The sequence below is a fragment of the Rhipicephalus sanguineus genome, chromosome 3, assembly GCF_013339695.2.
Source record: "Rhipicephalus sanguineus isolate Rsan-2018 chromosome 3, BIME_Rsan_1.4, whole genome shotgun sequence".
NCBI lineage: Eukaryota > Metazoa > Arthropoda > Arachnida > Ixodida > Ixodidae > Rhipicephalus > Rhipicephalus sanguineus.
Window position 1 is genome coordinate 97,053,722 of NC_051178.1, and position 27,221 is coordinate 97,080,942.

The 27,221-nt window shown below is 44.2% G+C and overlaps 1 long non-coding RNA gene across 1 annotated transcript; it reads right to left on the minus strand.

The window, feature by feature from the left end:
* Positions 1 to 19,432: 19,432 nt before the first annotated feature.
* LOC125757962 (uncharacterized) lies at positions 19,433 to 25,141 on the minus strand. The gene is made up of 3 exons (XR_007415603.1): positions 25,127 to 25,141; positions 22,295 to 22,377; positions 19,433 to 19,606 (listed from the first exon to the last, which is right to left on the minus strand). It is a non-coding gene; the product is annotated as an uncharacterized LOC125757962 (long non-coding RNA).
* Positions 25,142 to 27,221: the final 2,080 nt, after the last annotated feature.

Below are 27,221 nucleotides of genomic sequence, written 5' to 3' on the forward strand. Positions count from 1 at the left end.
TGAAGAAAGGTTGCGAAAGAGCTCCATATGTGTTTGCCAGGTGGTGGCGCGTGCTTGCCAGCTCTGCAGTTTACTAAGATTTCACAGGCGTGGAACTGGCTTTCATTTTCATATTGCTGACGAAATTTACGTGCACTTTGATGCAGAAATATTGTTTTATAATTTCATCTGCCGCAACAGTCTCAGCGTCCGACTCGTAAGTCCTCTTCACTGCGTCGCGCGCACATACAGAATCATTTAAACTGAGATCACACGCGGAATTTTCCCGGATATAAATAAATCTTTGCTACGTAGCTTTTTATGCAGTAAGTGCGAATGCTGGTAGGTAGGCTTCGATGTCTGCTCGAAATAATAAGATTGATTCCGCTAGCTGCTCGTGAGGAGAGCTCGGTCAACAGCACAGAAGCAATGAACAAGCGGGAGCGCATTATTTCTCATCGGCGCGTTCTAGTAGTCTTTTTGAAACGATAAGGTGACCCTGTACTGAAGGCAGTCAAGCGAAGCACGTGCTGTGGTTTAATGAGTTGTTAGACAACGCTATGCGCAATCTAGTCATAAAATTACTTTCTCGTATTTAATACAGGCTCGGTGTCGCGGTTAATGAGTGTAGCGGTTTTGCTAGAAATGCTGCAGTGTCCTCGTTGCTTCGAAGATATCGAGGGCCTCTGAGCAGTGAGCCCAGCTGCTAATTTCAAGCAAAATGCCAAGGCGGTTGTAGGGGCAGGCAGAGAAATGAAGGCATCGAGTGCACGTTGCGAGTGTGAATTAGAATATATGGCGTATACGTTTTAGCTTAAAGTGCAAATGAAGATTATCATTTATAAAGGAGCTTCCGCACACAGTGCGTGTCTTGGTGCATCGCTAATAATAAAAGTATCCTGGGCCGCACACTCATCATCACGGCGGGTGAATTCTACAGCTGCTTTAATATTCATAAAGTACTTTAAGGCGCTTGAGTTCGGCATGTGGCCATGAGTAGGCGGCTGCGCAAGGATGAGAGAGATTCGCACTTTGTGAGGACGTTGTACTCGACGGCTGTAGAGAAGTCTTGGCTCGGCTTGCATGGCAAGAACTTTTTCGGAGCTGTCAAGGGAATGATTGTTGTAAGTTCTTGATGAGGCACTGAGGCAAAGTATGGGAACTTAGGATGCCCAGAATTTAGGATGCCCTGCAACCGCTATGAGCGGGAATGTTCCTTGAAACCGAAACTGGCGCTCAGTTTCCGGGGCCTGCTTGAGCACGCAAACGCGAACACTTGAGTTTATTCTCGAACTAACGCGGCCACCAGCGATAAGGCTCGAATATTCGATGCAGCATGTATAAATGCCGATGTGCCTTACCGCAGATCAGATTATCGACGGCCGACGCTCTGTTCGCCGCTATCAATGTGCAGCGCGTATTAATTGTAGTGCGATTTTTTTTTTACCGGGCATAGGTTCGCCCAAAGAAAGAGTTGTACCTTAAATAGCCCGACAACCGTCTTCTTCGCTGTCACGACCACGTGACATCTGGTGGAGGGGCTGTTCGTTCATGTTCTGGACACCCCGTCAAGACGAGCCAGCCGCAGACTAAAGGAAATCCCCCCACCGACCTCCTAATACTGGCTCCTACCGGACAAGTCAACAGTCACGGTGACGAATACAACAGGCACTATGACGGCCGCAGTGTTCCCTGCAGATATTGTGATGCAGCCGCCCAGAAAGCCGCCGACCTTCCATGGATCGCCAATTGAAGACCCCGAAACCTGGCTCGAGACGCCATAAAGGGTCGCAGCATTTAACAAATGGAACCCCGAAGACAAACTGCGCCACCTGTACTTTGGCCGAAGCATCGCCGATTGGCCACGTGTGTGGACCGAAGTATCGCCGAGGTGGACTTAGTGAAAACGTTCATCGATAATACATCGGGTGATACAAGGTGCTTCGACGGCTCGGAGCTGTAGACTACGGGGTATTACGATCTCTCATTACGGCATTACGATCTCTCAGCGTCGGCAGGCACTACTTGAAGTCGTCCATGTCGTACGCCTTAAGCCGTTTTATACGTGTTAGCGAACCCAGGTAATCTCTTTTTGCTTTATTATTGTACTTTATTTGTGTATGCCCTTTTTCCCCTTCTTTGTAGTGTTACAAGCATCGGGACGATGCTTTTGCAGAGGGCGGCAATGCCACACGCTCCTTTTGCTTTTTTGTGTAACTGGTCCGTTGCCTGCATAACCACTGCCTTACGCAAACCGCGCCCGAACGTCTGAGAACCTTCCAGATTATTTAAAAGTCTTCTGATGGGCTTGAGCGTGGAAACGCCAGCAGTTGAGTTTTTTCTGGAACTAGCGCGGTCACCAGCGACAAGCCTCGAAAGTTGGATGACGCAAGTATATAGTTTTAAGGATCCAGACACTTAATTCTCATGTATTTGTAAGCTCTGTGTAAGCTTCGGTCAAACAAATTCGAATTTAAATATTTAACTTTGCATACCAATATGCGCAACACACAGCGCCAGGCATCTGTAGTGATAAAAGTCGGCTGAGAAAACACGTGTCTCTCAACCCTCGCCAGAAGCTGGTACAAGGTGCATTGCGCACCCCCAGACACAAGAAAGACCGAGAATAACTCCAGATTACAAGCCTCAGAGATACCTATTTTCGGGCGCACACACTCCCTAAGCCTGCCTTGAAGGACGGAACAGAGGACGCGAAGTGGAAGCGAATGAGGAAATCAGAGACAGGCTTTATGCGAAGTCTGCCTTTGATTTTTCTTATTTTTTCGTCGCTTAAAATGGTTACGCCTTCCTTGCGCCGGATGCTGGGAGAGTTTTCACCCTACGACGACGGCTGGCTTTCCACGAAATCAGCGCTGGTTTTGTAGCTGCCGTAACAGCTGCAGATTGGAAAAGTGCCTTCCAAGACACGGCTGAACTAGTCTAAGCATTACGAGCGGCCCTCTGGAAAGGAAAGAGTCATTCTATTTTTTTATTCATTGTAGAAGCAAGTACGGGTGCTCGTTGCTGGTGGCCTGCTGTGGCATGGGCGGACCGACTGCAACGTGATAAGAATAAGTTAAAGCCAGAGGCGCTAGCGCAATTTGAAAAGAAACAAGCGCTTTGTATCCTTTTGTTTCATCGAGTCGCACTGCGTTTTTCCAGTCGTAAGCTTCTTACACATAGCACGTGCTGCTCTGCCACGAATGCTTCTTAAGATTCACTTGCAATGTTAGTAGATAAACAGTAAAAACGGAACATCGTCCCCTTTTTCGCACGGCGAATAAACTAGACGCTGTAGCCTCCTTAAAATCAACAAGACGCTACAGGCCCAACGCCTTTACGGTAAAGTTCTGACTGTAGACTATTCCGTTACACTTAAAAAAAAGACTTAATCTCCGATTGTACAGACACGTGCTCACATCAGCCCGCCCTTCTCATACGGGCAATTTATTTGATTGTGCAGATGAAAAGCTTCTTTTGTTTTCCTTAATACAGAGAATGAGCTTTTACATTGGTAATGCAGATTCTCGGCTTTGCGTTTCTTCACGAGTTTCTCCAGCATCTGCCTAAATTCGAAAGACACGACACATCTATTTTGTTATTTTCTAGTGAAGATGTATCAATGCATCCCACGAAATATTACCTCTTGGTAAAGGAATGCCAACAGCACCAAACGAAAGCAAAACAAACCGAGACAAGGAAATGAGACAGGAACAGGAAGGTTGCTGGACTAGCAATTGACTTTAATTCCATGAATACATGAACAACAAACACAGCAACAACAGCAGTAACACTGAAAGGCACCCTGTCACTACATGCTAGCATTACTCTCAAGAAACAGGACCTTTTTGTCATTCTAAAGCACAGAAGGCGCACTCACACTTATCAGGACCAAAATTGTAGATTTGAAACGCTTCAATAATTTCACGCGCTTTCTGTGTTTTAGCCCTTCCAGTCACCCAAACGTTGTTGAATAAAGGGGCGCGACCGCACACGTTGCAGTGAGTCGGTAGATTTCCAGACGTGCCCGTAAGGAGTAAATTGGTGTGCTCCCGCATCCTATCATTCGCGTACCTGCCCGATTGCCCAATATATTCTTTGCCACAGGGCAAGGGAATACTATAGACATTGCACGTGTGACGCCTGCTCAAATTGTTGGCATGCTCAGTATTACACCTCGACGCCATGCCGCGCAACGCGCTTACATATGCTGGCCAAAATGCAGAGCACAGAAAAAAATGTTCTTGACGGCTTTTCTCGCCGCCGCCTTCTTGAGACTGTGTGAGACGCCATGTAAGTATGGCATAACAACCACTAGATTCTTCTCTTCACACTCCTTACACTGCCTGGAAGCTGTTTCTTTTTACAGCGAAAAGTGTTATGAGATCATTTCACCGGCCGTTTTTGGCGCCGTAGTTGTCCGCCGCCGCCGCCGCCGCCGGTGTCAGTAACCAGTATCGCTCGAAATAAAAAAAAAACGAAATAAGAAAAAAATTCCAGGATGGAACGAGGTTCGAACCTGGGCCCCTTGCGTGGGAGCCCAGTATTCAACCTCTGAGCCATGCCGGTGCTTGAAACTGCTTCGCAAAAAGGTCCTATACAGGGTTCATGTCGGGAAGGAACCACATTAGCATATGCAATATAGCGTGGTAGAAGAGTAACATAAGCACCAAACGTCGCACAACGCGAATTCTGTAACCAGGCGTCACACAATGGGAATTGCGCAACGAGTAGGTTGTTGAATGCTTCCAACCCATTACAAAAGGCTCTGCCATAATTCTTCATCGTCATCAGTCACAGCATCAACAAAGTGCGCATAATGCCTTACGGGCGTTTAGCAGGTACCACGGCTCTCCGTAGAATGACGAAAAATGGCACAGTGCCTGCTGCCCTAGTTCTCAAAAATTAGAATGATTGATAGCGTAGTGATTTCCTCGCAAGTGCACTTGTATTGGTTGCCAAGGAAGCCCATAAGCGCATGATCCATTTCATCAGGGTCTCAGTAAAATTACAATGATTTATAGCGTAGTGAGTTCCTCGCAAGTGCTCTTGTATTGGTTACCAAGGAAGCCCATAAGCGCATGATCCGTTGCCTCGGGGTCTCAGTAAAATTGCAATCATTTAGAGCGTAGTGGGTTCCTCGCAAGTGCACTTGTATTGGTTGCCAAGGAAGGCCATAAGCGCATGAACCATTTCCTCGGGGTCTCAGTAAAATTACAACGATTTATAGCGTAGTGGGTTCCTCGCAAGTGCACTTGTATTGGTGGCCAAGGAAGTCCATAAGCGCATGATGCATTTCCTCGGGGTCTCAGTAAAGGTCTTCGCCCCCCCCCCCCCCGTCTCTCTCCCACGTCAACGTATGTTATACAGCATGACGGGAGAGGGAAATAACGACCGGGCGTCACCCAATGTAAATTACATAATTGGTGGGCCGTTTAAAGCTTCCAACCCATTACAAATGGCTGAGTCATAATTCTTCATCGTCATCAGTCGTCGTGGGAGAAGCCCACTGCGCGCTAGTCGCGTCTCTCAGGACTATATTTAATAAAGTTCCACCATCCATCCATCAGTCGTCGCGTCAACAAAGTGCACATAATGCCTTACAGACGTGTAGCTGGTGCCTCGCTTCTCCGCTGAGTGACGAATAATGGCTTAGTAGGTGCTTCCCAACTTCACAAAAAGTGTGATTTATGGCGTAGTGGGTACCTTTCTAGTGTACTTGTATTGTAGCCCCAAGAGAGCTTACAACGGGCTCTAGAAACGCCGCTCTTCCAGCTTTCGCTGTGACTGTGCTGCGGTTTCAGCGCAGGCCTGGCGTTTTTCTTGTGTAGGGATTCCACAACGCCTCAATCGTAACCTGCATTCTATAGCCTCTCAACCTGCTGATGAAAACTGATTAGCATTTGATGCGTACGTCTGTCCACAAGACGGAAGGCTCCGCGGAAATCTCTTCCGCAAACCACATTATATGCATGTTTGTGAGTGCGTTTGTTTCTGTGCGTGTATATATATATATATATATATATATATATATATATATATATATATATATATATATATATATATATATATATATATATATATATATATATATATATATATACGCAAGCAAAATTGAAAATATTCAGGGGGGGGTTGAAGCACCCAACCCCCTTCCCCCTTGTCGACAGCCCTGCCGCGGACGATGGTCCCCGCCGATGGTCGTGGACGATAGTCGCCCCTGCCGCCGTCTGTATGCGAATCGCATACATACGGCGGACGAAGCGAGTAGAAAAACGCACCCGCCTAAAGAAAGAGCGTCCCGCTTCGAATTTTTACGCTCTTTGGTCAAAAGTAAGAAGACGCCGACCAAAAACTTTTACGCTCTTTCTCGTGCATTGCGTGGCCTCTTAGTTCATTGTATTTGCTTTAGGTTTATGTTCGAAAGCTTCGACAGCAAAGTATTCATGACGATTTTCCACTGTTTCCGATAGCCGTACTAGAATTCACGGAGCTGTAGGTTTAGCCAGTGCCTCTATTGGCAGAACATGACCTCGGAGATATCCGGTAGCTCGAGTGCTAGCAATTCTCAGAAACCATAGTGTACGAACGTTTGCTTGTTTTGTCTCTGTCTGGATGGCGCAAAGAGTATAGGAGGTTTTTATGTTTTTTCTCTTTCTACGCAGTGCTCTTACAAATAGTACCGTGAATTTCCTCACTTTCGCCACAAGATTACGTATGCCAAACGACGTTTAGAGGATTCGCCGACATTCACAGTGACCCTGACCTGTGCGGTGACTGCTTCATCAAAAGTAGCGTTTCAATTGAGCGTCCCTTCCTGTGGCACGGCAGCATGTTTCTCAGTGGGCTGACCGTTGCTGTCGTTCGTAGAAGCCGACCAGTGGCCTAGGCAGAAATTCGTTTTTTTTTTTTGGGGGGGGGGGGGGCGGCGGGGGAGACACGGTTTTAGTGTGCCACCCCCTGACTACGCCACTGATGCCGACGTGGCGTAGCACGACAGATGCACGACAGATGCATCTGTACGTGGCGTAGCACGACAGACGCATTCCTGAAGGTAATTATCACGAAACCTACCCACGTGATAACGCAGAATAAATACTTACTAGCATCGTAGGCCACGTCGCATTCATTTCGCTTACAATGCGCTCCCATATAGTTTTCTTCACTCTTGTGCCCGCGTACTCAGCGAGTGTAACATCCCACAAAGCGGGAAACTACTCAACAAGATGCAGAGGAAAAACGTTGCGTCATCCGACGAGTCTATAGTTGTAGCTCGTCGAGGTCGCCTAGGTCGAGCGAACTGCCCACGTAAAAGCCCGAACAAAACGAGAAAAAAATGGAAAATAGATCATGCCCTTTGCCAGACCCTCGCGACTTGGTCAGCTAAATCTACGAATGAAAACGAGAAAAAAAAAATCAGCAGATCCCACGCACTGTGGGAATCGATGTAATGCGAAGCAGCCAGCAAAGAGCTGCATGCATCGCCTTGTTTTTTTTTTAGCGAAATGAAATCATTCAAGCCATGGCATCTAGTCCACCATATATCGCATGTTTGCCATGCACGCATGCATGCACAATCTAGTATACACCATGCCAATGAAACGCATTTGCTGGTATATACAATGCATGACCTGTCGCTTATGTTCATCACGCACTCGTGTCGTGCCATACCAATTTTGGTATATATCCAGTTAACAAAGCGGCCGGAAGCACACCATGACAGTGGCATGTAAATCATACCGTGCATGACATGCATAACATGATTCGCGTGTTAAGACCTCTCATTTATGTTCGTCATACAGTCACATCGCGCAATACCAATTTTGGTGTATATCAAACGAGCGAAATGGCCGCGAGTGCACCACGAGTATAGCATGTAAATCATGAATTACATGACATGCATGTCATGATTTTCATGTTAACACCTTTCATTTACGTTCATCATACAGTCGCTTCGCGCAATACCAATTTTGATGTATATCAAGCTAGCGAAACGGCCGCGAATGCACCATGAGCGCGGCATGTAAATCATGACATACATGACATCATGTCACGGTTTTCATGTTGCCACCTGTTATTCATGTTCGTCATACAGTCGCGTCGCGCAATACCAATTTTGGTATGTATCAAGCTATTAAAACGGCCGCAAATGTATCATGAGTGTGGCTTGCAAATCATGTCGTACATGACCTGCATGTCATATTTCCATGTTACCACCTCTCAGTTACGTTCGTCATGCAGTCGCGTCACGCAATACCAATTTGGTGTATATCATGCAAGCGAAACGGCCACGAATGCGCCATGAGCATGACATGTAAATCATGTCGTACATGTCATGCATGCCATGATTTTCATGTTACCACGTCTCATTTACGTTCGTCATACAGTCGCTGCGCGCAATACGAATTTTTGTGTACATCAAGCTAGCGAAGCGGCCGCGAATGTATCATGAGCGTGGCATGTAAATCATGACATACATGACATGCATGTCATGGTCTTCACCTTACTGTTATTCATGTTCTTCATACAGTCACTTCGCGCAATACCAATTTTGATGTATATCAATCTACTGAAACAGCCGCTAGCGCACGAGCCGCTAGCGCACCATGAGCGTGGCATATAAATTAGGTTGTACATGACATGCATGTCATGATTTTCATGTTGCCACCTCTCACTTACGTTCGTCATACGGTCGTGTCGCGCAATACCAAGTTTGGTGTATATCATGCAAGCGAAACGGACGCAAATGCGCCATGAGCGAGGCATGTAAATCATGACATACATGTCATGGATGTCATGGTCTTCATGCTACCACCTGTTATTCATGTTCTTCATAGAGTCACATAGCATAATGCCAATTTTAGTGTATATCAATCTAGCGAAACGACCGCGAGCGCGCCATGAGCGTGGCATGTAAATCATGCTGTACGTGACATGCATGTCATGATTTTCATGTTATCACGTGTCAGTTATGTTCGTCATACAGAAATGTCTCGTCATGCCAGTTTTCGTATATATCCCTTCATTTAAACGGCCGCGAGCGCCCAGAGATCATGTCATGTAAATCATGCTGCACATGACATGCGCGTCATGATTTGCATGTTAGGACCTGTCATTATGTTCGTCACGAATTCTTGTTACGCCGTACCAATTTTGGTATATATGAAATTAACGGAACGGCCGTAAGAGTCTAAGATCGTGGAATGTAAATCATGCTGTTAAGGACATGCGTGTCATGATTTTCATGATATGACCTGTCATTTATGTTCGTAATAAGGCAATGTTAAGACACACCAATTTTGGTATACATCCGATTAACGGAACGGCCAGGAGAGCACAAAGTCGTAGGCGGCTAGATAGATAGATAGATAGATAGATAGATAGATAGATAGATAGATAGATAGATAGATAGATAGATAGATAGATAGATAGATAGATAGATAGATAGATAGATAGATAGATAGATAGATAGATAGATAGATAGATAGATAGATACGCTCAAAGTCGCAGAAGTTCGCTAAGAAATGCTTCGCATTTAAAAGCTGCGCTTGTTGCCAGGCTTACAATGGCACCCACAGCTGAGTTACTGTGTTAGCCCGCCAATATCCGGATGCGAATAATAGCTTGGCATTTTCCTTCTGCGAGGTCCGCACACGCGGTACGGATGGCACAAATCCCTGACGCGGTGCCACGTCATGCGCCGTCCGCTGCGCAAAAGACGGATTCAGTCCGTCGTGTGGTTAGACGCTTACTAGTGCCGCCATGAACGCACACGCGCTATTGCCAACGAAATTTCCTTCCGGTTTGCCGGGCATGGCGAGGCGACGAGTTCAGTATGGGGGATCTTCTTCTCAGTAACCGACGAACACTTTCCAAAATCTTAATGAAAATCAACAGATAGTGATGGCAAGGAAGGTAGAGGAGATTTTAATTGCACTGTTTAAGGTATTTTGTAGTAATTAAGATATAAATGTAATAAAAGCAAAGTGGATGAAAAGACAACTAGCCGGCGGTATCAAACAAATAAAGAAGCCTTCAAAATTCCCTTCTATCTTTCCCAAATCTCGTATCTCGAAATATATTCTACCCATACTGCTATGGAGAACCTTGCCAGGGCTGCGGAAGCTCACCCACGACATTGCATGTCATGATCAAATGCACTGCAATATCGAAAAAAAAACATCGTTTCCAGTGCCTCCCAGAGCTTTACAGCGCACTGGGTGGCACTGGAAACGGTGTACAGTGTGTCCCAGTGTACTACAGCGCGCTGGGAGGCACTGGGACAGAGTGTACAGCGTGGCCAGTGCTGCCCAGTGCACTGAAAGACGCTCGGAATACTGTACCCAGTGTCCCAGTGTCTTAGAGCGCATTGGCAGGCACTGGCCAGGCTGTACTGTGTCTGCCCGCGTACTGGGAACACTGGCAGCTCATTGGAAAAAACTGGGCGCGCTGGGTTGAATTAGTATAAAATTTGGTATTGCGTCGCGAGGAGTCGAAAGAAAAACTTATCGAACATTTTTAAAATATTATTCTATTCTGTGTGCTACACATATATAGCTTTAGCTTTAGTTAAGCGATGGACGTACGTATACGCTAGAGCAATCATCTGCCGAGCGCGCGCGCTTTCTCTGAAGTGTGTGATCGATTGTCCTGAATTTAGTTCATATAACTGCATCGACAGAACTTATCATTCGCAACACAATAGGGCATTAGTACTAGTCTGATAATAACATCAACCTCTAGGTTCTTCAACCTACTAGTCAGTCCTTCCATGTGGGCTTGTACCGCTGAAAGCCGCACCATGGCCGCACGTCACCGGCAACAGTGAGCAAATGTAGCGCACAATGTCGGCGTTTTTAGCTTCTGATTTGTGTAATCGAAGGTGCAAATATGGCCTCGCTTCACTCAGACATGATCGAAACCACATTTGAACGGTTATTAGATTCTTCGTAATTGAATATCCACGTTCTTCGCAGCGATCGTGGCGCACGGAGTACAGCATAAGCCTAACGGTTGGTTCTATTAAGGTGAACTACTGCGGCTGTATATTACGCGGAACGTAAACAAAAACGCCGCAAAATATGTTCAAACGGGTGACGAAAGCTAAAGTGTTCAGTTTGCAGTTCAAGTAAACATTGTTTCCTACATAGGTATGAATAACTGCTTCGCCATTCAGTGCGATCGCCGCAACCCATCTGTTGTTGCGCTAATATTTTTTCGCGGCAAAACGTGCCATGCAGCTCCCATTCCTTTCGCCGCGCTGTGATAATGCGCTGCTTTCGGAGGTTTCAATTTACGTTTTTCGGAAAAGCGTGAAAGCTGGTCCCGGCCGTGGCATAACGCGTTCCTGCAGGCTACAGCCGCGCATTTTGTTGGCATCGTACTACTTAGTACATGCTCCAGATAGACGTTCTGATCCTAGGCAGCACATAACAAACAAATTAACTATCTTCTTTTAGGTTCTCGTCAGCACGAAGACACTGAAACCTGTTTCTAAACGAGAAAAATAAAAATACTGGAAACCGGAAGTAGTTATAACATGAAGAAAAAAACGATTGACTGTCGTTTTCCAGGTGTGGCGTAGCGTTAACGTGTCATACTCCGGATGCATGCATGGTGCATCTAGGTGGTGGGTTTGACTCCCGCTCGCTTGTTGTTTTTTTAGATGTTTTTTTGTCGTAGTGCTCGTGTTTCAGCCCTAATTACGATCTGGGAATGACCACAGTTTTTAAAAAAATTACACCATCTCCCGCTAAAGGGGACCATGAGGCGATGCGAAGCCGGAGCACTTGCAGGATCGCGTTCCGTTGGAGTTCGTTGGGCATGCTACCGACCTCGCGTCGTGGAACGCGAAGAGGGACGCTACGCGTGTCGTATCTTCCATCTAGCCTGGCCGTTAATTCTCACAGCGCGAGCGGGGAACGCGGTCGACAGGCGGGCGAGAGGGGGGCAGCGTAGGAGAGGAGAGAGAAGGGGAGGGGACGCGCATGCGCTCGAGCTCATCGCGGCGTTGCGCAGGAGAGAATTTCGGCATCTCTAGCCCGCGTTTCAGAGGAAGAGAGGAAAGGGGGAGGGGAGAGGGGGAGGGGAGAGGGAAAGTGGAGAGGGGGTGTGTGGAGAGGGTATGCGCATGCGCAGTAAGGGTGGTCACGCCGCACACCACCACCACCGGATTGAGCTCGGCCTTAAGGTACTTCCCATCTAAAACAATTAGCCCGATTTCGGCCCGTATTGGGTGTCCCAGTGTGCAGCGCGCCAGCGTCCAGCGTGCCTCGTGCAGCGTGCCAGCGTCCCATTACCCAGCGCCACACTGGTCGAATAATCATGTATGACACTGGGACACTGCCACTGGGTTTTCCAATTCGGTGCTAACACAATCTCACCAGTTTTCCTTTATCGTTCACGTAACCAGGAGCTGCGGCACGATGCTCTCCATGACGGAGCTCCCTAGGTCCTCTGAGTAATGATACAGCGGGCCCGACTCGTCGCTGTAGTCATCCTTGACCCCCAGACTAGGGATTCCTCCCACATGTTCCTTTATTCAAGCATCAATAAAGGCGTTTTACTCTCTCCCTCGACAACGAGCGAGCTCCGCATGAGCGTGAAAACGACGCTGAGATGGCAGCTTTACGCCATCCTTTCAGTATGCAATTCACATGGTGCGACGCGTGGTGCTATTGCAGGCTCCTGCCACGCAATATTACACCTTGTAACACAACTTTTCGCCGAACAAGACGTGTTTATCATTTTTTTTTCATAAGAAAGCCTGAGCACCGGCGTGGCTCTATGGTGTAATTCTTGACCACCATGCAGAGTGCGTGGGTTCGATTCCGGTTCAAAACAACGTTCTTTTTTTTCTCGCTATGCGCGATAGCTGCGATGGGCACCGCCAGCGGCGGGCAACATCTCCACAAAAATTGGCTGTTGGTGTGAGCCCATAACAGCTTACGCGGTAAGAACCTACTGTGATCTCTCTTAAAATGCTTTGGAAATTTGTCCGTCAAAAGACAAGCTAGACACTTAGTTTACGTTGGCCATAATTAATGTATGCAATGTCCGGGAAATATACGGCTAAGTGGACATTTTATTATTAGAGTCTTTGACGCCGGGCTCCACCAAGACTTCGCTGACATCATTTCCGTCACGAAAATGACGTTCGTAAAATGCACGCGAGCAGGTGACAAAGACAAACTAGAAGAAACAGTTCCGTTGACGCGGATGATCTGGGAAATTGAACCCACGACTTCTCGGTCTGCGCTGATATGCACCGGTTGCTCTATCCAAAGCGTTACCGTCGCACATACGCGAGTCTTTACAAACGCACCTTGTATTTTTCACACATATCGCCGCGAAACACACGGCAGCTGCAAGTGGAATGCCTTCGCGCGCTCAAGGCTCAAGCTGCGAACTCTTCCTCAAGCGTTCCTGAATCACTGTTTGGTAGTGTATGCATGAGCAGAGGCATGGCGGGTTACCTTATTACTGGGGAGCGTACACCTTGCCGTTCACTCCTCAATATACGGCGCTTTGAATAAGGTCATATCGATCACCGGTGTTTATTACGTGCTTGTTGCCGCCATCTTTCGCAGAAATCTCGATGTGTTGGATCAGTGTGTATGTTAACTACTTCAACAACCGCAAAGGTTTAACATGATCATGTTCGTTAGTCGTCTGGATGGAAATGCGCCACCAGGCGTCAACGTCGGTGCATCCACGTCAAACAGTGTTATCGCTGCCAAACACCAATAATCGTTATACAAGCACTCATATATCGATGCGCAATAGACAGTCAACTACATATGGGAGCAAACGTTGCACTTTTGTGTTATACCGAATCCTATCAAGGAGGGATGAACCACGATTTTTTTTTAACACCAACGCACATCAGCACAAAAAATGCCAATAATCGCAGCTTTCAATAACGAAATAAAGATCGTTTGTGGCAGTTCAGAAAGACGTTCAGGCCCGGAAGTGCCTTTTTTGTGCACAGTCTCATGAATAATTTGTTTTGACCTGGAAGACATACGTTGAAGCACATACTTTCGCCGACATAGCACACGTCAAAGATAACCTGTTTTTACCATTTGGAAATATTTACATCAATAAAGAAAGCTAATTTGACGACGTGGGACACTTACACTCTTCGCCACCTACGAATGTGTCGGCACGTGAGAGTAAGCTTCCATATTTCACAGAAAGCTATTTGTCTATGTCAGGCGCAATAAATAACAAACACAGCAGAAACAATGCGCTAAATACGTAGCGCCAAATGAGTAGCAAAAGGTTCATCTACATTATAAGAGAATACGATGTGCCTTTCAGGCAGTCTGGTTCAATCAGGTAGGTGCGATCATATCAACAACCCAGCTCCTAAATGAGTGTAAAGGTAGCATTAGAGATCGCTTTGCTTGCTTACAGAATTGTGAAACATGCATGACTCTAAGCAGTACACGAAGCGGTTTATATATAGTGGCTTGGCGATGTCTGATGCATCTTTAACATACTAGACATGGCAAACACGGAATATGATCTGCAAATAGGTCATCTTTCCATGCAGACCATGCAGGAAAATGGAAACGAAGCACCAGCTACAGTTTAGCAAGCGCGGATGGGAAATTGCTCTCTGCGCTTGCTCTGCTTGCATGATTATGGTAGAAAAAAGGGCTCGGATTTGATGAGCATGCATTGTCTGAAATGAGGCACCCGTACACTTCAGGCTTATCAGGCCACTAACACGTTTCGCAACCATGTGTACTTGTTCAATTTGTTCGCATAACTGAAGCAATTACAGATAACATAGAACCTATAAATTGAGGAACATGGGATCTTTGTGGGAGCCCGGGGGCAAACATTCTTCCGACGGCTAATGAAGCCTATTTTGCTACGGCAGGGAGTACAACGCGTACATATCGGATTCCGGTCGCTTTATGGTGGGGGTCAGCGTTCCTCACTACTATCCGTTGCAAATCAAAGCTCAGAGTCGTTCTACACACGGGGTAAGGAAGCCTAAGGACTAGTACAATGCGAAATGAGCAGCAATAAGCGAGCACAATAAATGAAAAGCCGGTAGTAATGATTTCTAGTTCTTTAATACTCAATGCTAATTCTTTCTTATTCTGCTGTATTTTTCTGCCCTAGTTCCCTGCGAATGAACATGTGCTGTGTTTGCGTCCTCTAGAAGAAAAATAAAGCCCAATTATATGTATGTATATATATAGGGAATGAAGAAAGAAACTACGACTTTCGTTGATTCGGCACTGTATATTTTCATTAACGTTTCGTCTGGTGGACCAGACTTTGACAAAGAAAAAAACCTATTCATTGCACTCGAATCTAAGCCGACCCCCCCCACTTTCGCACATCGTATTTTCGAAAAAAACATCGGCTTAGATTCGAGTAAATACGGTATATATATATATATATATATATATATATATATATATATATATATATATATATATATATATATATATATATATATATATATATATATATATATACAAAGTTCTCGAGCACCTATGCCAAACGATTTCTCCGAAGGCTATGGTAAAAGAATCTGCCCAACTCAGTGTGTTGACTGTACGATAGACGGCGTTAGTTTTGGCGTAACATTTTTCATTTTGTTTTCTCTAAATGTACAGAAATCGTGGGATAAAGGTGTGCCCAAGCGGGAAAGCTAGATTTGCAAAAGCGAACTACACAGTTACATGGAGAGCATTTCAGTGTTTCAACTGATTGTGTATTGCCTGGTAGATCAGTAGTTACAAGTGGTTGAAACACCTGTGTTCTTGTCCTGTATCTCTATTTATTAAAATATCCTGGGTATCATTACTATTTCATGCACCGATAACCGTGTAATGTTCGGCTGTATACGTTTACGGAAAGTGCTTACAAGAGAAGACCCGCCTTGCATTCCGTGATTATGTGAACATCATCAGAGATTCAGAATGGCCATGCTAATTTGTTTTCAGTTTCCTGTTTTGCCTCTAATAGCTAACGGTAGCAACACCACGTATTTTGAGGCCATCGGCTGACCATTTTAATACTTACACGCCAAGAAGGACAAGGAGTCATTGACAAACATAGGCCCACCCGACGAAACGTCGGCTGTCCTGTCAGGGGCGAGTTATTCGTATTTACCAGGCGCGTTCGAATAGTGAAATTCATCGAATACGCGTCTATTACGAATAATGCAAAAAGCTGCCTTCGAATATTGATTATGTCATTGTGATCAGTATCATCATCAGCCTAAGCGCATCATATGTCCAATTCAGAACGAAGGCATCTCCCAACTATCTCCGGCGCACCCTGTTTGGCACGATTTGACTCAATTTCGTTCCTCTAGATTGCTTAATGTTGTAGGTCACCTTTATCCTTGCCCATCCCCGACCACGTGTTCATCGTTAAGAAGTGTAAACAAGAAGTAATAATATCTCTCAATACCACTTAAAAATAGTTTAATAAAATAGACTTGTATTAGGCTGCTGTAAATTGATGATACTTTTGGTAATGCGATATTCAATAATTATCGTGCTGAAAAATTAACTAGTGGGCATGATTACGTAGTGAAGAGTGTTTGCGTGCTGTTACAACAAGCCTGAAAGTAAAAAAAAAATCCCTCTCCCTATGCTGTACCCTTACAAAAATTCTCATTGAAAAACCATTGAGAAGTTATTGAGCAATGTCAACAGATGGCACTGAAAATACATTGTGGATCAATAGAAAAACTGTTGAGAAAACTGTTGACCAGTATTGAAAATTGGCCCGCGACTTTCAATTGAAAGACCATGTTGTAAATCAACATCGATATATCGTTGAGAGGAAAAGAAACGTCAATTGAAAATGCATTGTGGATCAAAAGAAAAACCGTTGAGCAAGCTATTGACCAGTATTGAAAATTGGCCTGCGACTTTCAATTGAAAGACCATTACGCAAATCAACATTGATTTATCATTGAGAGGAAAAGAAACGTCAATTGAAAATACGTTGTGGTTCAAGTAAAATTTCGTTGCGGTAGCTGTTGACCAGTATTGAAAATTGGCCCGCGACTTTCAATTGAAAGACCATTACGCAAATCAATATTGATTTATCGTTGAAAAAACGGTGAACGTCAAATTGAAGCATTGTTGATAGGGTTTTCACATTCAACACTGAAAGGTCAATGAAACATGGGTGACGCTCATAGCCTGACAGATCATTCTTGATTTGGGAAAACGGCCAAATGTATATGTAAGTACATGTGTACTGCAGGCCTAGCTAGGTCACCTTTGGCCTGCAGTACATAAGTGCCTACATTTTCATTTGCCCATTCTTTCAAAACAACAATAATCTCAATTACGCAACATACATTCAGATTGCTGCCAGCTGGAATAAAACCTTTAGCATCATCGTTTATGAATACACTGCTTGTTTTTCACACGCTGTAAGGTGCAGCAAAGGAGGTAATGTTTAAAACTTACTCAAATCCGTATTATATCTCGAAGTCTCTCACAGCCAAAGCTATATACCAGTCTCCTCTACCAACAGATATTCACACAGGTCATATTTTAGCAGTATACATGGCTCCCTTTGTCCATTCAGGTAGTGTTTGCAGGGTGCAAACACCTGTGAGTAAACGACACTTATACTTGCACCCGAGATTGGCGACACCAAGGCACATGCCAAGCAGCAACACATTAACACTGCCATGAACTTCTATTCTTCTCTATTAGCTTGTTTTAATGGACACTAGCCGAGTTTCTGTGTAACTTGGGAAAAAAGAAGAGAACAGTTTTCTAAGTAAAATATTTATTTTTGAGCAACAACTTTTGTTCAAGTTTCTAAGTATTTGTGGTTTGACATAGCAAGAACTTCCCACTGTAATGTGCAAACCGCATCCAAGTTGACAAAATAAGTTAAACACTATGTAAAGCACCACTTTAATAAATAAATTTTAGACAACTACAAGTATCAGAAGGTAAAAAAGCGCATAAACACTACTGGCAAGGCACACACACTACGGGAAGAAATGTGCAGAAGGAGTGAACAGGGCTCACACTGGTTTCAAAGCCCAAATTCAAGGATCTTCAAGTATTCCTATAGAAGGTTCTTGGAGGATGGAAGGCAGCATCACAAGTATCAATTTTCTGCTCTAACAAAGTTTCCAAAACAATACGGGGAGCTTTATGCATTTGAAGTAAAAAATGGGATTTAGCCAAGTCAGAACCGAGAGACAATGAAGCCAGGGAAAGTATAAAGGACATAATTTGTAGGTTTTAACTGTAGAGTAGTAATTATGACATAAATGGCAAGGAATTAAACAGGATGAAAAATCAACTTGCTGCTGATAGGGACCAAATCTACAACCTTGAGATAATGCGTCCGATACTCTACCTGATCATATTAGCTTCCTACTGTGCACAAAATTCACAGCATTAATGAAGCTGCTGGGACATCTTTTATATTAGATAAGTAATCTTGTTCAGTTCCCCCGTCTCACTTTTTCAGGCATTGAGAAACTGTTTAGTTTTATGACGGTGATGTACGACGCTTCTACTTTTTCCGAGTACTGACCTGCTAAACAACAAAATAGTAATGACCGCTTCAAAATTTTATCCCCAATTTTTACAATTCGATCGTTGAATACATTTTTGACTCCATGCAGCCATCATGCTTCTCCTGTTTTTGGGCTTTGATAACAATTGAGTCAAGTGCGAATTGGATTTATGCCAGCAGAGCAATCAACTTAGCAAATATCCTCTACATACAAAGTCAAGGTTCTTGCCTACACAAAAGATCAATAACAATCACTACATGGGAGTCAATCACTAAGCCTGAGCAGCAGTGCCATCAGCTTTAGTCAGAAGTACTTGGTTTCTAGCACAAAGCATCAACTTTTTTTTTCACATTTTGCCTGCATTATAGGACAGTGGATGTTTGTTGAGCTAGAAGATCTATCACAAGTAGTGAGCTTGCTATAGAAGAAGAGAAACTAGCATAAGCGCTGGATGTGAAGTCGAGTCCCAAGAAGCCAAATCAAGAGAAAGGGGGAGAAGGCGGACCGACAGTTGCGGAAACGAAATGAATGATCGGTAAAGCAGTGATGCAAGCAAGGTAAACACAGTAGCCGAATCATCACTGAGCATGACATGTTCCCTCAGTTTGCTAGACAAATGTTTACAGAACACCGAAAGAAATTAGTATTGTCAATATTGGACACTATATGCTAAGAAATTCCAAGGGTTTCAGGGCTTTAAAAATGTGCTTTTACTTTTTCAAGGGTTTTCAATCGTTTCAAGGACCTGCATGCACCCTCAGTAAAGGAGCAGATCACAATTTAAAGTGGAATGTGTGCCCTATGAATACCACCAAAATATATGATTGCAAACTTGAAGCTTGAATGAGCGCTCACTTAATGCAACTGTGCATAAACTTACACATCAAAATATTGACACTTGACTAGTGAATGCAATTAACGTTAAATTAGTGTAACGAGATTTTTCATACACTTGCACATTATAAAATCACAGTCGTTCACTATTGGTAGCACCACCCCTCTTCATCTGTTCAGGCAACTTCGGTTCCCTCGACAGAAGTGGGGCCAAGGTATTCTTTACATTCGTGGCCAGCGATTTGTGACAGATGAAGCCTGCGAGAGAAGGACAGGGCACTTATAACTAAAAGTTCCACTAGAAAAATATAACAATCTTTGCACACGTCACGATGAAATTATTTGATTAGTTCTGTATGGGTATAACTGCAGTGCATGACCAGCACATTGCGTTCCCCAATAAAAATGCAAAAGAGGGCAAGAACGAAAAGCACGCTGTGCCAGAGCTTTATGAATACCTTCTATGTCAAAGGTGTGAACCATACTTTACCACTTTGGCTGCAACATAATTTTCAGCTAGACATATAACAAACATAAGAGGAGAGACAGGGCAGAGCTTTTGCCTTCAACTGCTTAAATTCATTCGCAAACCCAGAGTATCCCCAATGGACAAACAAATTATCCAACAAGTGTGCCAGAATATCATTTAAGCAGGCCAGCAAAAAAAGTTTCACTGGCGACAGAAGTCACTGTTGCTAAGCTTCTTAAGATATGCCACTTCTTGCCCAGCGAGTTCAAAAATGGCACGCTTACATATTTATCACCAGCCATGAAAATGCAGCAGTCTTACTGCCTGTCTGTCTAGAGAGCAGTCAGAGCCCACTTATCTAGTTAAAAACACGAGTTACGTTTTTAGTTTTAACAGTCAAATAAATAGAGTGCATTGCTCAGTGGATTTGCTTGCACGTAAAGTGACTTCCTTGCATGTCTGATTGTTTCAATTTCGTCAGCTGAAGCCTAGCACTCTCTGGCAGTTGAGCTGCCAAAAAGATTGAGCTGCCTCTGCCCCTTCACTCTTCATTTTCCTGTTCAGCATAGGCGTTAGGAGATATGTCACAGCTAAAGCAATCACACAAACTAGCCCAACTCTCTTATTTAACTTTGCCTACTGAGTAACAATATGTTTACTAAGAAAACTTACAAAAACTACGAGACATTTTGAAGTAATTTTGTCTGTTTACCCAAGTGAGATGCAAACAGCTTTTGGAAGTTCGTATCGTGTAGCATATTTTCATTGCTCCTAAACAAAATTCCACCACGCCACAAGAATTAAGAGTAGCTTCAATTTAATTTGCATTGTACAAGCTGATATGCTGTTAAGTGCATTTTGTATGTCATAATTACTCTTCATAGGCTTCTCTACAAACAAACCTAATAACACGGCTGACAATGAAGTGTGTTTTCAAACTTCAGAACACCATTTTACTTTGGCTTTACTGCAGTTATGCAAGCTGGTTAGACTAAAGCCTGCAGAACACAACAGCTATAAGAAATGTTCTGTTTCAAAAGTGGCATACTCACTGTGGGATATACTTGTAAGAATATTTTTTTATAACTATAAACCCACACTTACTGACAAGCAGTCTACGACAACCAAATGCTCCTTTTGAAGTAAGAAATCACGAAAGAGTTGAACAGTTTCACAGTGGTATTCCAAGGTACATGTCACAGTTTGTAAGAAGCGAAAAATAGCAGACATCAAACGCCTGTTCAGAGCTGTTTGATTTAGTCAGCATGATGAAAAAAGTTAAACACGTTTTCCCTAACTTAGCGGCGAAGTTGATTGACGGCGTGTTATAAATGGGCTAGGTGCTTACCGGCAAACAAGCACCAAACATCACATGCAAATATAAGGGGACCACCAATCACACAAGACATCGAATAACTCATCTGGAATACAATATCCTATTAGCTTGTAGTGAAGTTTTAAACAGCAGACGGGACAATGTTAACGACCAAGCTATGGAATGCGCAAACAATGTAATAATATCAGGGGTTTTATGACCCAAAACCACGATATGATTATGAGAGATGCCATAGTGGAGGACTCCGGAAATTTCGAACACCTGGGGTTCTTTAACGTGCACCTAAATCTAAGTACACGGGCCTCAAACATTTTCGCCTCCATCAAAAATGCAGCCGCCGCGACCGGGATTCGATCCCGCAAACTTCGGGCGCCATAACCTCTAGACCACCATGGCAGGGGCCAAACAATGTAAAAAAGAATATGGAAGTCACTGAGCATTACAGTACAAGGAGCGTGCATGCAAAAATTTGCTTCATCTGGTGACAAGATAGTCAGCACGCCATTAATAGATATGGCAGCGGAATTAACATCACTCAATGATAAGACACCTGATGTGTCCCTTTCTTCCTTTCCTCTGTGAAAATTACTTTTTGAAACTGCAATATATGGCTGGATTTTACTAATAGCATTCAGTTCGTAGTCAGCACTCTGGCTGTGCTCTACCAGTCTTGCTCTTCGTTATTGCTGTTTTGCACATAAAGATAAGAATAATACTTGAATGCCATAGTCCGCTGCCAGTTCATTGGCACAACTTGGTTAGGGCAAATACAATGCCAAAGACGGCACTCTAACACACAAGCATGCATACCTTACAACTTGTTTTACCAAGTTTTACTTTATCATGAAACTCTGAAAATCAATTTGTTAATTGCTGCCTCGCATAGATGTCCCAAGTTTCCTCAAACAGTGAGATATCCTGCTATGGCGCTGTGCAGGTAGCTGACAACATATTTTTTCAGCACATCCTACCAGAAGCAGGTGGCCACAAGCATGAATGGCCAAGTGGAACATGTATATGACATGCACTTGCTATTACATATTGTTTCCTGTCTTGGAGTTGCTCACAATATAGGAGCAATAGGTCTCTCAATTGAAAGGGTCTAAACGGTCGATTTGTATTGATGGAAACAAATAAATACCATTTAATATGGCCTTGTCCAGACTTGCAGGAAGAACGCTTCCATCTTTCACAGCAAGCTGTCCACCACTTCAGTCTCTTGAGCTGCTGGATACATGCATAACAGATACCACAAAAGTTCTGTCAACTTGTGCACAAAGAGTCCTTACAGTACACAAGTAGTAATATTAAGCATGATGGCTTAACACAGGCATATCATTATATACCAAAATTGTCCTCGAAAATAGGCCCAGGATGCATTAAGAACAAGTATTAGAGTAGCAGTGGGTCACTGCAAATAATTTTAATTTGCATTAGTTGTCGAATTTTGCTACAATTGTGTATTACAAAAGGGTGAGATATACAGCTTGCCATATAGGTAATTTGAACACAAGAAAACTCCAGGAGCAGTCCCATCAAAATATTAAATAAATATACGTGTGCTGAATTTGCAGAATGGATGACAATGAGCCCATTTATTGTATGACATCATGAATGTGGAGATTTCAAAAAAGCTTAAGATTCAGTAAAAGAGCAAGAATGCCAGACGGGACAGAAAAGATTGAGCACTGTGTCAGTTTTTCTGTCCCTCTGCTGTTCTTACTTTCATTAAATCTTGGGCATGCTTTAGCAACATGCCCAATTTCCTCTCTCTGAAACAACTATCCTTGCTGTACTAAAGTCCATTCATGTGCAGACCTGGTCCTTTACACTAGAAGTGCCTGTTCAATTTAATGAGCCCTTGATCCACTCCCGTTCTTTTGTTCTTTAATAGCGAGGGCCTCGTGCCAGCAAACTTTATGCCCTCAGGTAGCTCATGACGGTTTATTGATCAGCTACCAGCTCGTAGATTTCACGGGCTATGCGACACCAGCATGACTACGAATGCTGGTGTGGCACTGCCGGGATTACACACACAGAAGTGCCCAGTGGGGTGGATGAGAGAACGACTATGTCGTAGCTAGAGTGGTGGAGTATGAGATGCAACACTTTGTTGTAGGTTCAGGCCCTGGCAGCAGAATGTTTGTATTTTTGTCTACATTAATTCCTCTTTATGTCATAATTACTACACTACTTTTAAAAAGTATGAATAATCTCCCCTATACCTCCCTTGGCTTCATCAGGTTTTGTCGAACAAAAAAACTGAGCCCCTTGATCTATTCCATTCTTTTTTAGTTTGTTCAATTTCTCAGTGCTGTAATCACGCCTGAGAACCAGTAACCTCACTGTGATCTGCAAACACATATACAGATATCAGAAATTGCATTCTCTAATTAACTACTTCATAAACTAAAGCAGCATTGTCACCAGTTTCACTGAATGCTAGATCTTAGTTGTACATCCTGCAAATAAGAACCCCCTTTCAATTTCCTCTTTCTTTAGCAAAGCACCAAGGAAAACAAGGACTATACAGTACAACACAATCAAGTAGTGTTTCAATGCACCAGCACAGCCTAAACCATTTACCATTTGGGATAAGAAGCTTTTGCAATGGTGCCATTCCCTGTTACAAGAATTTGTAGTAGAACGTGTATGGTTCATCAAAGAAAATATGAAATGGCATGTCAGATATCTGACCCAATTTTTATCACACAAACACAGCAACAAAAAGAGCATGTACTTGCTTAATAAGCTTAATTGAACTGACACTAAATATCAAGCACTCATTACCTACTTTTTAATTGCTGACTTGAGTGCAGTTGTTTATATTAGAAAGTTGTGGTGCATGACAATTTAGCGCATACCAAGTTTTGCTTGAAATGTCGTCCCTTCCTTGTCACGTGCAGTTCAGACACGCCGCGTGTCCCGCGCCCAGTTTCGATATCAACCTTAAAAGTGGAAGTTGAATATCTCGGATAACGTGCAACTCACGCGATTTCAAAAAAAAAAAAAAAAACGGCATGCCACAACTTGGCACACACTATATCTTTTTAATACAAACTACCTCCCTCAATAATTAAAAAGTGGATGAACGAGTTGTTAATTAACAGCGTAAATGTAATTTTGCTTGCGGCAAAGTATTTCGGCCTCGACTTCAAGTTCATGAGCGAAAATGACAGGAGCCTGACTGTCACACAACGTTTATAAAAAATATGTAATGTCCAAAAAGAAAACACACACACTACATGCATGCTGTGCGACTTGATGTGTGTACTTCCTGTTACTACCAGTATCCATAGCGTGATTCAGACAAATGCATTGCTTCAATGGGCATCCAGCACACATCTAGGTGCTACGAGCCGCGACCTTGCATAGCCAGAAGGCAACTGTGCTAATTACTCGCAAAAACGACGCAGCACGGTAGACGCCGACGCAACCAGAGACATGCTCTGAGCAGTATAGCGTGTGCATGACAGCATTGTGTCTTCCTACCTGCATCCCCGTCTACCTTGCAAGTTAATTCATTATACCTATGCTTATGGAACTATAACTCAATTGCATTTACACCACAGAAAGGGTGTGGAACGACCAGTATGTTTAAAAGCAGACCCACTTTTACGGCGACAAGCAATGTGCAAGTCGCTCCAAGCGACGATCTCGTGCAGCCAAGTTATAACGGCTCAACAACACAAGGCGTGCGTGGCAGGAGCACAGAATCCCGTAATGGAACGCGCATTCTTCAGCTTGTTTTCAACTGTAATCAACGCACACGGCAACCGCTCCATAGAAAGGTATAACGAAGAGCACAGAAAGCAGCGATACTAGCACAATGCATACTTTTTTAGCAGGCCCTTGCTCTTGCGCAGCATCCCTTCTGTGGTAACTGGCCGGCCGCCCAGGCACTCTTACCTGCATAAGTTTTCATGCACTAAGGTAACTCAGTAACGCAATTTGGTAACATTCTTGAACTCACCGAGGTGTTGTATCCACTGCGGCGACTGTCTCGTCAAACGGCCCGCGCTTGCGCTCTTGTTCAAAGCTCGCGTCCGTTGGTTGGTGCCACGACGACGCATCGCCGCCGTCGATTCCATGTCAAACAACGACCCGAACGTCCCGACACGCGATGTAAGTAGTACGTGTTCATTCAACAACGACAACCGCACGTAATATTGATAAACACGGTAAAAATAGATGCGCGAAACACCACTTCGTTCGCAGCGAGCGCAGGGGGCCTTTCAACGGAACCCGTTTGAAAACGTCACGTGTTCACTGACGTCTCTGCGCGTGCGCGTTCTTCGGTTTGAACTGATTGGCTCTCTCGCTCAGCGGGCGATTTGAATCCTTGAACTGAGTTGCGGCAACTCTCTCTCCCTTCCGTCGACTGCATCTCCCTGTTCAATGGCCTCTGATACGCCGGCGCGCAATCTTGGAGGCCATAGCTTGTTCACCACTTCTTTCTCGGACGCGCGCCTGTACTGTAGGGTACAATCGGGCGGCCGCAACGCGTCAACCGCGTCTGATCGTTCTTAATACTACTACTACTACTGCGCTTTTGCTGTTTAAAAATAAACAGCATCTGTACACGAGTGGTACGTTTTAATTACTGCTAAATGTAACAGCTGCTGTCTTTACGGCTGGCTAAGTGTGCACGTCCGTGCGTGTGCAAAACAAAAGCACGTCGAAAACCGGGGCCTTTTGACAACAAGTGTTCACTGTGCTCCTTAATACCTCTTCGCAGGCACGTAGGCAAGCCCCCCCCCCCCCCCGAAAAAAAAAAAAACTCGTTTCTACGTGCCTGCCTCTTCGTATTGAGCAACGAACCAATGCACCATCAATGCCTCGCCCTTAGTGTGATTCAGCTGCAGCTTCTTTCTTATTGATGTACTTTGTTAGCCTTAATTGATATATTCTAAGTTGGGCATGTAAGCAAGTTACTATCAATTTGAAATTGCCCATTTAAACACTATTCAAAAGTGCATTGCACGTCGTCGTAATAAAAGCAGGAGAAAATACTTATTTGTTGAAAGGCGACAGCTAATCGACAAAATAGTAGTTTAACAAACTTCGTTTCTGGGCAAGTTCGTTTATATTCGAAAGAAAGCCCACGTACTGTGTATACTGAATAGTAACAGAAACAGCAATACTGCACTGAATTCTGCTATTTATGTCTTTAAAGAGGCTGTTTTCCTGTGTTCAGCGTGACCGTTATCCGCTTCGACATTGCGCTTTGGAGTATTCCATGAAATACGTTGTCCTTGGCAATGGACAAACGAAGGCGGAAAGACCATACGGTCCTTGCAGTTATATTAGTTTCTTTTGTGAGTTACTGTGTTCGTTAAAAGCGCGATCTATAAATACAACACAAAATTTACAAGTTTCGATGCGTTTTTATAGCATCATTGATCCCAGGAGGGTTAGAGTCAAAGACCCGTGCATACACAAAAACTGTTCTCAGATGGTTAAATAAGACATTAGTGGTAAATAACGATGAGAACGACCGGCGAAACCAGGGGCGAGGGGCGGGGGGGGGGGGGGGGCGGAGCGAGCGCGCGCCCCCAGACCGGCCGTGGTTTTACAAAAAAGGATCGGTCGAGAAGAGCGGACTGCGAAGAGTGTTCACAAAAGAAACGTGGAGTTTCATGGTAAGGGTACGAGGACGTTCTGTAGGTCCGGTACACATATGGTTAGAGAAATGAAAGGGCGTACTTACGAAAATTGCGTGCGTTTTACTGGTTTGTGAACGTTTTGGCCGTGGCACAGGCTTCGTCAGTCAGAACTTTGACCAGTGCGCACGCGCATGTGTTGCGCGCGCGCGCGCGCGTGTGTGTGTGTGTGTGTGTGTGTGTGTGTGTGTGTGTGTGTGTGTGTGTGTGTGTGTGTGTGTGTGTGTGTGTGTGTGTGTGTGTGTGTGTGTGTGTGTGTGTGTGTGTGTGTGTGTGTGTGTGTGCGTTTTGGACTGACCTACAGTATCAAATTTACGAGGCATTGATTGCACCAAGTTCCACTGGCAGTGAATAATGCCTCGATGGTATTTCGACATAATTGCGTCAATGACATTTTTATTCCAA